This window comes from Ascaphus truei, chromosome 19, assembly GCF_040206685.1.
Source record: "Ascaphus truei isolate aAscTru1 chromosome 19, aAscTru1.hap1, whole genome shotgun sequence".
NCBI lineage: Eukaryota > Metazoa > Chordata > Amphibia > Anura > Ascaphidae > Ascaphus > Ascaphus truei.
Window position 1 is genome coordinate 10,829,198 of NC_134501.1, and position 12,232 is coordinate 10,841,429.

General features: G+C 44.8%; 1 protein-coding gene across 1 annotated transcript in view; it reads left to right on the plus strand.

The window, feature by feature from the left end:
- The first annotated feature begins 2,923 nt into the window (after window positions 1-2,923).
- Window positions 2,924-12,232, plus strand: part of LOC142469842 (adhesion G-protein coupled receptor G1-like) — an 82,095-nt gene continuing 72,786 nt past the window's right edge. The window contains exon 1 of the mRNA XM_075576518.1: window positions 2,924-3,068. The gene's annotated coding sequence lies outside the window, so the exon portion shown is untranslated. The remainder of the gene's footprint in view (window positions 3,069-12,232) is intronic.

The window sequence follows — 12,232 nt, forward strand, 5'->3', positions numbered from 1 at the left end:
GTTAGAAAAGCACACATATCAGAGTATACCCTTGGGTTATAAATATAACAGAAACAAGTCTAAACCAATGTGGCTAAATAAACAGATGGGGGAGGAAATGGAAAAGAAGAGGCAGGTGTTTCGATTCTTAGTCAGAAGGGACAGAGGCATATACATTTGTTAAAAGAAACAAAACAAAACATTGAAGAAATGTAATGAGTTGCAAAAGGGCAATCAAATTAGCAAAAATGGATAAGGAAAAAATGATTGCAATAGAAAGTAAGATCAACCCTAAAAAGTTATTTGAGCAACTTAATAACAAAATAGAAAAGGAAATATGGGACCCTTTCAGTGTGAGATGGGCAAGAAAATGATCGGAGATAAGGAAAAAGCAGAGGTATTAAACACATTCTTTGCCTCTGTATATACCAGGGAAGAATCAATTGCAATAGTAGTGCCGCAGGAGGAAGTCACAACCTCCATATTAACGAACAATTGATTAACTGAGGAAGAAGTTCACAGGCGGCTTTATAAAATGAAAGTAAATAAGGCCCCTGACCCCGATGGCATACATCCAAGAGTTCTCAAGGAGCTAAGTTCATAAATAGCCAAATCATTACATTTAATATTCAAGGACTTCAAGCTACTTGAAGGTTTAGTACGGGATAATAGTTAGGAATACCAAATGGAAAACAAAATTATTAGTAATAGTCAGCATGGATTTATGAAGGATAGATCATGCCAAACTAACCTTATTTCTTTGAGGAGGTAAGTAGGAATTTAGACCGGGGTAATGCAGTTGATGTGGTCTACTTAGATTTTGCAAAGGCTTTTCATACAGTTCAAACAAGAGGTTAGTGTACAAAATAAAGCAAATTGGACTCTGTAAAAATATTTGCACATGGATTGAAAACTGGTTGAAGGATAGACAACAGAGAGTTGTCGTAAATTGAACTTTTTCAGGTTGGGCTAAAGTTGTGAGTGGAGTAACTCAGGGATTGGTACTGGGACCCCTGTTTTTTAACTTGTTTATTAATGACCTGGAGGTTGGCATAGAGAGCAAAGTCTCCATCTGTGCTGATGATACTAAATTGTGTAAGGTAGTAGAATCAGAGCAGGATGTCATTTCTCTCCAGAAGGACTTGGAGAGACTGGAAACTAGGGCAGGTAAATGGCAGATGAGGTTTAATACAGATAAATGTAAGGTTATGCATGTGGGAAGCAAGAATAAACAGGTGATTTACAAATTAAATGGGGATATATATGGGGAATCCTTGATGGAGAAGGATTTAGGAGTGCTTGCAGACAGCAGGCTTAGCAATAGTGCCCAAAGTCATGCAGTAGCTGCAAAGGCAAACAAGATCTTATCTTGCATTATATGTGGAATGGATGGAAGGGATGAATACATTATTATGCCCCTTTACAAAGCATTAGTAAGACCACACCATAAATATGGAGTACAATTTTGGGCACCACTCCATAAAAAAGACATTATGGAACTAGAAAAAGTGCAGAGAAAAGCCACCTTCCATACCGTGGCTCGGACGTTCTGGCGTCATTTGCCGCCACGTTGCCATGGCAACACATCACCAGAAGACGTCTGAACAAATGTAAGAGAGAGTTACAGAGGCCTTCGCCGCTTCTCCGGCATTTCATTTAAATGCCTTCGGGAAGCGCGGGGGGCGTCTGTAAACCCCGCGCCCCTCGCAGAGAATCTCGTGCTCCCCATGGGGGGCGCACCCCCCGGTTTGGGCAACCCTGCCTTAAGGCTTAGTATCATGAGTAAATATGCCCCATGTATTGTATCATGCATTTCTAAGCGTTAATAGCCAGGAATGACTACTTTCTGATAGAGCCGGGGTATGACGTAGTGGCGGTATTAATGGGTTCACCAGTGATACCGCCAGTAGTCATTTCCGTGTAACAAATATCAGGAGCAACACATATTTCCTGATTGGGAAACTATCAGCTGGTCAGGCAAGTTATTAAAGAAAGCCGTGCTGGTGAGAACAGCCGATGCAGCTGCACGCGTGGGAAATGAGAAAGTTTGAGATTCCACTAAAGTCTATACAACTGCTGATGCTTGGGAGCAATCCGTGCAATACCCTACGTGTGAGCGTTTTTTCCCTTTCAATACATACATTCTGTAGTATTAGATAATGCTTACTACCTTTTTTTATTTTAACATTCAACTCTTAATGCCATTTTTAATAAGTTTGAATATACTGAGCATCCTTTGATTTCTATAGCAGGCTGTAGCACACTTCCCCAGCAGTGCGAGATCTTTGCAACACTTTCCTGTTTGTGGTCATTTGTTGCCAATATTCCCAGCAGTTTGAGCTGCAAACTGTAACAATAGATAATGTTACCTTAGTTATATACGGATACAGCAGGGCCCCTGGTATAGTGAAAATCGCCGGAAAGCGGATCCGGCGATTTTCACTTCTGCGCATGCGCAAACCGGCATTTTTGCCGTTCTGCGCATGTGCAACCTATGGTATGCGCGCGCAACCTATGGTATGCGCGTGCAACCTGCGGTCTGCACATGCGCGCCAGGCGCACCCACCCATTCTGCGCATGCGCGACTGGAAATCCAAGATGGCGGCCCACTTCTCAGTGCCGCCGTATAAGCGGAACGCCGGATAACAGAGCGCCGAGAAGCAGGGCCCTGCTGTACATTGTAGCTGCTGTTTTACACTGACTGAAGGATTAATTTGAAACTATTTAGTGAACCCTGGGAAGGGCGATTTTGCTGATCGATCACGTGAGAACGAATTGATTTGCAGCTTATTTCATTAGTTTTAAATAAAGGTCATCAAAGGCGAGTAGGACTTGAAATGCCTCCAGAAAGCACACAGCAGCCAGCACTGTCGTTTCACAGAATGCAGAGAGCGGGGGGCTCTGGGTATTCATAACCGTGACCACACGCAGCAGAAATAGAAGCACAGTCACCGCGGGCTGCACAGGAGCCAGCAGATAACACACACTGAAAGTGCATGCAAAACACAGATTAGCGACTCATGTACACACAGCATCACCACAGCCCGGCTCACAGCGAGCGGCCGCAGGAAGTTGCCAAAAGAGGAAAGGTAATATGCCATATGCAATGAACAATATTCAATTGTATTCTATTCGCTGCTATCTAGGGATGAAATGCTTTGCGATGGAATGTATCCCAGGTAGTGAATGGGTTAAATTTTTTTGTTGTTGTTGATGTTTACATGTGTGTGTGTGTGTTTACGTGTGTGTGTGTGTGTGTGTGTGTGTTGGGAGCACTCAATCAGCAAGCTGACACAGGCAGAGTTACCTTCCTGCCGTACATGTAAAATAAAGTTTTAATTAGACAGCACTCGCATGATCGTGTGTGAACGGTGTTTAAATGCATTTAAGTGCTTGACATTTTGACCCTTACCACTGACCTTTCTCACCACGAGAAATGACCATGATAAAGGACCGGAATGCCGACAACTGAAATGAATTTGAGCCCGGTTCACAGAAGACTACACACGTGCTTTCTAACTTTATTTCACGTGTGTGTGTGTCAAGAGACCGGGTACTCGCATGGTTGTGGTAGTCCAGGGAGCATTTCATCCAACTGGCAGCAAAACAGCACAGGGATACAGAAAAACAGGACAGGGATACAGAAAAACAGGACAGGACTCCAATGTATATCGAGTGAAATGTATTCTCTACGTTTTGGCTCTAATGGAGCCGTTATCAGGTCTCAGCTGGAGCCGAAACGTAGAGAATACATTTCCCTTAACACTTAATATACATTGGAATCCTGTCCTGTTTTTCTGTGTGTGTGTGTGTGTATATATATATATATATATATATATATATATATATATATATATATACTGTATTCACACACACATGCATGTATGTATAAATATTATAGTGTATGTATTTTTTCATATATGCTCCGGCTCAATATAATTCTCTGTTATTCTGTTCATGGGATTTACGAAGAACTACTTCATAACTCAGCCATGATCACTGTAAGTTTGGAATCACCACTGCATTGTTTCATATGATTTCCTGAACAGATCCTAATGCATAGCACAGTTTAGTTAATATGGCCCTACCTATGGTATATCCTGTGATATGTGTCACTGTTCTTCTCACAGTTAGACGTGTGAGTCTAAGGGATATATTGTCAAAGCTCTGAGATCGCCGTTCCATGCAATCTGACCCAGAAGCCCCAATGAAATTGACTTAAATATACCCCCAAATATATATATATCCTATATCATTAAACATTTCTAGATGTTTGTAGTTGTGGGATGGACTTACATGGCAGAATCATCTTCTATTATTGCTATTCAAACATTATATGCTTAGGGGGTAATTCTATATGTGCCCAAGCTGCCATTTGGGCTGTTTTCACTTGAAAATCACCATAGACTTTAATAAGGATTTTCAGTCCAAAGGGTTCACTATGGCAGATATAGAATAAGAATTTTAGTGGCACTGCAGCTGTACCAGGGCTATTGTCTGTGGGGGACCTCACTGGAACTGAGATCAGCCACGCTTTGTAATAGAACAGAACCTATATAAAGTGATCTGGGGAACCAGAAAGTGGACATTTGTTGTAGAGCCCACTGTGACGAAATGGACAACCAGGCTTCCTGAAGATCCCAGGAAGCTCTGCCCGGTTGCCTATTCTCATCACGGTGTCAATGTTGGGGCAAATGGGTTTTGCCCTGTTGGTTGCAACATACCTTGTATGTCCCATCCGTGAAAGCAGCGGTACTGCTAGTGTTTGTATATTTCAGATGTCCATTGTATGATGTTGTGCAATATGTAAAAGCGTGATCATTCTCTGGGGGTTAACCTGGACTTTCTCTGCAAGGGCAATCTGTGATCACGGTCATTATCAGACATTTGCTGCCTGGGGGGAGGGGAGGGCAACATTATGTATGTTTTTTAGGTATGTTCCATATATATTTATTCTGTGTCCTTTGTTGGGGAATTGAGGGGGATTAAGAGACATCTGTGCTGCTTGCATTTTATGTTTGTAGCTGAACTAGCGACGAATAGATGAGGGAGAGGCCAACGTGAAGGTCGGGTGGAGTGTTAAGGTCGTTGTGGTTAGACGCGCTGCCCTGCTGGGGAAACACTCCGGAGCTGAAGCATTGTGCTGGATCTTGGGGGGTGAGCCGCATTGACGGGAGACCCCTGGGAACGATCCAGGCACCCTTACAAAGGAGACCAGCGACCCTCCTGCATTCAGAGGATAGCTGCCTGGGGAGCTACGCTGTGGCTGCCTCCAGAAGTAGGTTTGGGGAATCCATCTTCTGTAAGCGGCGATCCCAACTGCACCAGCAAGTAGTCAGGTGGCTACCAGTACCTTGGTCTGGGTAGTCAGGATTCTACCAGGCCGCATTTCCTTTTGTGTCTGGTCAAGGACTACCTTTGTGCTGGGTTATCCATGGACCGTGGATAGAGACCCCCCGCACCAACCCAGTAGCTGGGAGGCGACCATTTATCATGGGCTAAGTAGCTCAGAGGCTTTTAGATACTTCCCAGCACTTTGTTCTGTGGAACAGCTGGGAAATTTCCCAAGGACTGGGCTGGGGTCGGTGGACTATTCAGGCTCATCTGGAGCCATTACAGGGACTGTGATTACACTCTTTCTGTGAGTATTTTCGCCCATATCATTCCCCTGTATTTTATATCTGTCCTGAGTGTTGGAACCCCTGTTATGTCCCCATATAATAAACCTACAACGTATTATACTCCCTGTGTCAGGCTAGTGTAAACGGTGTATCAGGCAGCCCTAAGGGGCTAGTATAGGGCTGAGCCTACCTTCAAGGGCTCTGGTGGCAGCGGATACCCAAAGTTCTGGGCACTGATCGGGACCTCTGGTTTTGAGGCACTCCATTACGTGACACCCACTATGACTTAAAGCTGCTGACCCCGCTAATACCAGCACCTGTTGCTTTTTAACCATACTGCACAAATTCACTATCATACACTAGTAGACAGGGCTGCCAATAGATTTCCCAGGACTACAGTTTTGACCCCCCCCCCTTTCACACCTCCTTGCTCTCCCCTCCTCCCCATGTGATTCTCTCCCACCTCTGTCTATTACTCTTCCCACCTCTATTTCTCAGTCACACTCCCCTTTCACAACACCTTCCCACCTCTCTTCCACGCTCACTCTTTTACACCCCCCTCCTCTCACACTCCCCCCCCCCCACTGCTGCCACTTATTTACCCCTTCTCCCTCAGTCCTCCTCTCTCAATCCCCCCCTCCTCACACTCATTCGCTCCTCCCCCCAGACCACACACATACACACATAAAATCCCCCCACAATGCCCACGCAACCCCCCCAACAATAATTACCCACCCACAATCCCCCCTTCAATAATGACCCTCCCCAATACACACAATAATCCCGATACAAAATACATACAACACTACCCTCCATACCCAAATACATACAACACAATAACTTTGGTGATGGCCTCAGGCCTCTTGTTGGCGCTGAGCCAGGCTGTCCCCAGCTGCTGCGGGCCTCCTGCTGGGCCTGCCTCTCTCCCGCACCAGGTCTCTTTCTCCTGCGGCGTGTGGAGTACCTACCGGGAACTGCGACAAGAAGCAGTTGGTCACCGACCTAGTAGCCTATGAGGCGCAGTGCTCAATGGTTAGAGCTGAGGCGCTGGCCAGCATCGAGGTGGTTCCGGGCCCTTCCGGACTATGGGAATCGCGAGTCTCCATGCTCCAGCTCCTGGCTGCTCGGGCACCCATCTGATCGAGGTCCCGATCGTCCTCTGGAAGTCGGGGGTCCCAGGCCAATCGGGCACCCTAACTCACATGGCAGTTTCGACATGTTCTGCGAGGACACAGATAACATCGATGGGTATCTGCAGTACTTTGAGAACTATTGTGAAATGCACAACTTACTCTCTCTCTCTCTCTCTCTCTCTCTCTCTCTCTCTCTCTCTCTCTCCTCTATTTCCTCCTGCCTGTTACTCCATATGTCCCTGAAATGGCCAGCCCAGGACACCTGCTATGAGTAATATTGTTTCTGTATAGGATTAAATGTAGTTTGTTATATTGTATATTCTGTAGTACTGTGTATTTATTATGATGATTTATTAAGATAATATAATTCAATTTCTTTGCTGTAATAGAGATGAAATACTGGATTGTTTTTAATCTATTCTAATTGACTGCTGTATAAAAACTTCATTTCTGTTACTAGCGTAGACACTCCGTGCTGGGCACGAAACGCGTAGGAGGTTTATTTGTCCTGTTGTAGGAAGATGACCTAAATAAAGATATATTTTGTCATATTTTCCTATAATCTTGGTCTCCCGAAGCAATTAAACACCAGATATATTTTTCTCCTCCCTATGATTGCTGCAATATATATCTATAAAACTTAAATTATTGTCCAAGAAGGGGATATCGAGACCTGTAGCAACGAGTTTACGCCATATTCTGCACCTAAAGTCAACTGTGAACTGGAAGACCCCATACAGCCCACTCAAGTCAATGGACTGCAGTGTGTCCTCCAGCACTGAAAGGTGTCTTTTGGCAGATGATTTCATAGTAAATATAAGCCTTAATTTGAAAGAAGAACTACATCTTCAAAATGAAGGAAGGGGTTAGTGTTACACTTGTGTTTTTCTGTTACTACGTGACTTGGACTGATCATGTGTTTAGTTAAAGCCCCACACAAGAAGTCGGGATGTATATTATTGTTTTATCTATTAGTGACAGTGGTATGAAACATACAGAAACGACTTCTCCGAAAACTAACAGGCACCCGCCTGATGATTGATTTACAAAGGTACTTCTGCGGTAAGTTTGCATCTTGCACAAGAAGAGTGCGGAAAAATTCCAAAGACGCTCATTCAGCAACTAGTATTTTCTCATGTGAGTTTTGCATGTTTGGTTAAAGTACAGGAATTAGAAATAACACTTAGGAGCATATTTACATCTCATAGAGGTCCCCAAACACGCCTTATCTCATAATCATACAGCAAACCGTGCTTCCATTGCAGCCAAGGATTCTAGGTAATGGCATGAAAATGAGCACACTATTAACTGGAGTATGGGTTACTGCCAGGTACGTAAGCAGTGCTGTAATGGGATTAGAACCTGTTTAAATATGCATTACCTCTTGGTTTGTTTTCGGGGGACGGTGAGACGTTTGGAATAGGTAGGAAGCGGGTGTCTTTGGAGCTGAATCGCGTTCATTTCAGCTCTGGACCCCCTTGCTTCCTGAGATACTTGCTTCTAAAGGTGCTACTGATAGCAGCCCTGGCTGAGCATGGACAATGTCTGTTTAAAGGTCATCCCTTCCAGCTTCCTATTGGCCCACGTGATGCAAAACTTTAAAATAAATATTAGACACCGGCCTCACCTTCAGATGTTTGTATCACGGTGAGCAGGGGGTTCAGATCCGGAAACCCCCTGCTTCCTGCCTAGGTGGAAATAAACTTTTTTTTTTTTTTAAACAAATATTCTTTTTTTATTTCCTAACCCATAACCGTTTCAATGCTTTCATGGTTCCCCTGGCAGTGAAAGGGTTGAACATTGATTCCTAATCTTTTTCATCCTTGCTCCCAAAAGCATTTATTTCACCTGTGGGCCCCTGTTCTGTATTTTTATAGTACGTTTTTGTTTCCCATGCGGTTAGTCGGGGTAATTAGCCGCCCGCCACTGCTTGTTAGGACAACACCTATTCTACCCACTACAGAGCAAATGAAACATCATGTTCTATATTTACTTAGAAGGTCATGAAAGGTCAAGTGAAAGCTCCATAAAGAGCTATATTTACTACGTGATGTAACTTCGTAAGAAACCTTGTAGGCTGGAAGACCACCTTACAGCCTACATACTATATCTAACACACAGACCCTACCCAAAAGCCTCCATACCCCAAATAATGATGGGATGTAGCATGTGTATTGCTACTGCATGTACTTCTGGCCAGTATCTGCAGCCGACACCTTCTATGGTCATCTCCCTTTTGAGCCACTTTATTCTGAAGACAAGGCCAAGACAGTGGGAGAAGTCTGCACATCCTGTCCAATGGCAGGGGGAGCGCTGAGAAGTGGCAGCATGGCACTGGAAGCTGTAGCAGCAACAATGGACTTTGGTTGTTCCATAGCTCAGAAGCATCGTCCAGTTTCACCCCCAGCGATTAAGCAGCCCTAGCTTTAAACATTGCCTGATTCAACCTGCTTTGGAAAGTTCACTGCATCTCTCACTGCATGTACTGTGTGGTCGACGTCTGAAGAACAATAACCACATACAAACGTATTCTTACTTCCTGGAATGTGCAAACTCTTAGTGGTTCTATGAACAGGCCTGGCTGCAGGACGGCAGGTTGCTCAGCAGCTGGCGAGATACAAGATCGGCATTGCAGTGAGTGAGGCCAGGCACAGCTCACACCATCCAGCCTGGATTATCCAGGGCTGGATATAGGCTGTAGAATTTGCCATATGCAGACCACTCACATCCAAACTGGAGAACCTTTCTTTAGAAGTCAATGAACACCCAATGAAACTGAGTATGTTGGAATTGCTACATGAATACGTACCTCTGCCCCCACCGTGACAAACACTGACTAGAAGAAATTGGAATTCTATGACAGCTAAGATCAATCACAAAGACAGTCATCATTTTTGGAAACTTCTACATCTCTGTAGAAAGTGACAACAACATATAGAAGTGTACCATAGGAAACATGGCATTACCAACACAATGTATCATGGACCTGGCAAACATAAGACTACATGGAGGCATCCTCACTCTAAACACTGGCACTTCATTGACTTTAATATCACAATACAAACAAATCTACATGGCTTCCAAACATCCAGCACAATGTTCGGAGCTTACTGTAGGACAGATCACTGTTTAATGCGGTCCAAGATATCCATACTCCTCGCTCGTCATATATGCCCTTCTGATAAACCACCCATCACTATATTTGACGTAAATAAATTAAAGAAGAGGAACAATGTTACAAAACTTCAAGAACAACCGCATCTCACCCAACTCCATCTTCAAAGTGACTGTGTAGATGAAGTGTGGTAAGGTCTCAGAGATGCTTTGCGTTGTTTCTCTGAGTCAGCAGTTGGCTATGTTAACGCAGACACTCGGATGGGTGTCCAACCAGGGGTGGACCAGCCTGAGGGGGCAGGGGGGCAGTTTCCCCCTGGGCTGGTGAGATTGCAGAAATGTGGGCTGGTAGCAGGGAGGTGTGGACAGGAACAGTCCAGTCTCTCCCCTGCAGGGCAGCGCTGTGTGACTGAAAGGCTGCGGCCCATTCTGGTCCTTAGGGGGCGCTCTGCACCAGGCCTCCCTGCTACTATCTGATCTGGGAAAGGCAGGACATACCTGTATGTATTGTGTGTCTGTGAAGCAGGTGGGTGTTGAGGTTCATTTGGTGTATACATAGTTACATAGTAGATGAGGTTGAAAAAAGACACACGTCCATCAAGTTCAACCTATGCTAAATTTAGACGACAGATACTTTATCCTATATTTGTATTTACAATATTTTGATCCAGAGGAAGCCAAACAAAAAAAACATTGAAACATCATCCAATGATGTCATAAGGGGAAAATGAATAAATTAATTTTCCTTCCTGACTCCAAATAATGACAATAAAGGCTTAATTTGGTGTATGTACTGTATGGGGTGTGAGAGTTAATTTGTATATATAATATATATAGTGTGGAAGGTTACTTTGTATGTATAGAGGGTGTGAGGGTTACTTTGGTGTCTGTATAGGAGTTTTAGGGGGTTACTTTGGTGTATGTGCAGTATGTGTGATTTCTATAAACTTTGGTATTGTGTATATGGTGCATGTATATAATTGGGGCACATTTGTTTTGTGTGTGTCTCTGTGTGTGTGTGTGTGTGTGTGTGTGTGTGTGTGTGTGTGTGCACGTGTGTTTGTTTGTGGGCTGCTGGATATTTCGGCTGGTGGGTTGTGCTTGTCCTTCAGTTTCAAATTTGCCAGCCAGCTCCTGGATCCAACAATTTCTCTCTCACAAACATAACTCCCACATCATATTATTCATCTTCAGGATTCATCTAATCACCGAAATCTGTAATACTACAAAAAGCTGTGTAGCCCGACTCACCGCCCGGAGTGGGAGAATACATGGCAGAAATGCAAGGCCCCAGAGATCCAGTTATTTGTTGGTACTCACAGCACCAAATGCTATTACACAGACAGGTCATCTGTTTATAAACCCAACACCAGTGGCATATCCACCCTCCAGAGCTCTTATGGTGGGGGTGGGTACCACACTTCTCCTTACTCAATCATCTGACATCTATGACGGATACAGTCAGCAATGCCATTGAGTAGGGGGATGCTCTCATGATGCTCAATGATCTCTCTTTATCTGACAAAATCAAACAGCTCCAAGAAAGAACAGCACCTGGTGCTGATGAGATACACGGAGAAGTAAGTGATGGGAAATGCTGCTTTCTGCGCTGCACACGCTGTTCTCCTAAATGTTTCCATAGAGCCGGTGTGGATTTGATGCTGGCCTTGCAAGGACTGGTATGATATTCGCAGCAATACAACAATTCAGAAAAATAGCAGGAAGCAAACCAATGATCCCTCCTGGGTTTTCATTGACATGCCAGAAGCTTCTGACTCTGTCAACATAGCAAGTCTCCGGAAGATCCTTAGCAAGCTGCGCTGTCTAGATATATTCTGTCATCTCATTTGCTCTTTTCATGATGGTGTGAAATTCTACTGCATGTACACACACACACACCCTCTTTCACAGTTTCCCTCCCTCCCCCACTACCCCCAACACCTAGCGGCCCCCTCCACTTCCCCTTTTCTTCTCTACCGGCGTTATCCTGTTGCCCTCCGATTTCAGAGACCGCGCGGGGTCCCTTCCCAAGCGGAAAAGCCCCTTAGCGCCAACTTTACCTCGCAACTGCTGCTGCTGCCCAGTGAGTGCGGCAGAGGTTGAGGCCAGGAGCAGGACTGTTTGGTGCTACCCGTCTCCCTGGCGGTCCACACTGAGCGCCACGGTAAGGATGAGGGGGCATGGTTTTTCAGTGCTCGCCTGCGGTCAATCACCACGAAACCCTGAAAACCTCACAATTCTTAGTACCGCGCTTTCCAACACGCAACGGAGGGAGGTCGCGGGAGTTCTGGAGAACCGACGCAAAACAGCTGAATATCAGTCCTGGCTCCAAGGTTTCTTGCAGATATGGAAGGTGCCCGATGGCAGAGCACCGAAAGTGTACTC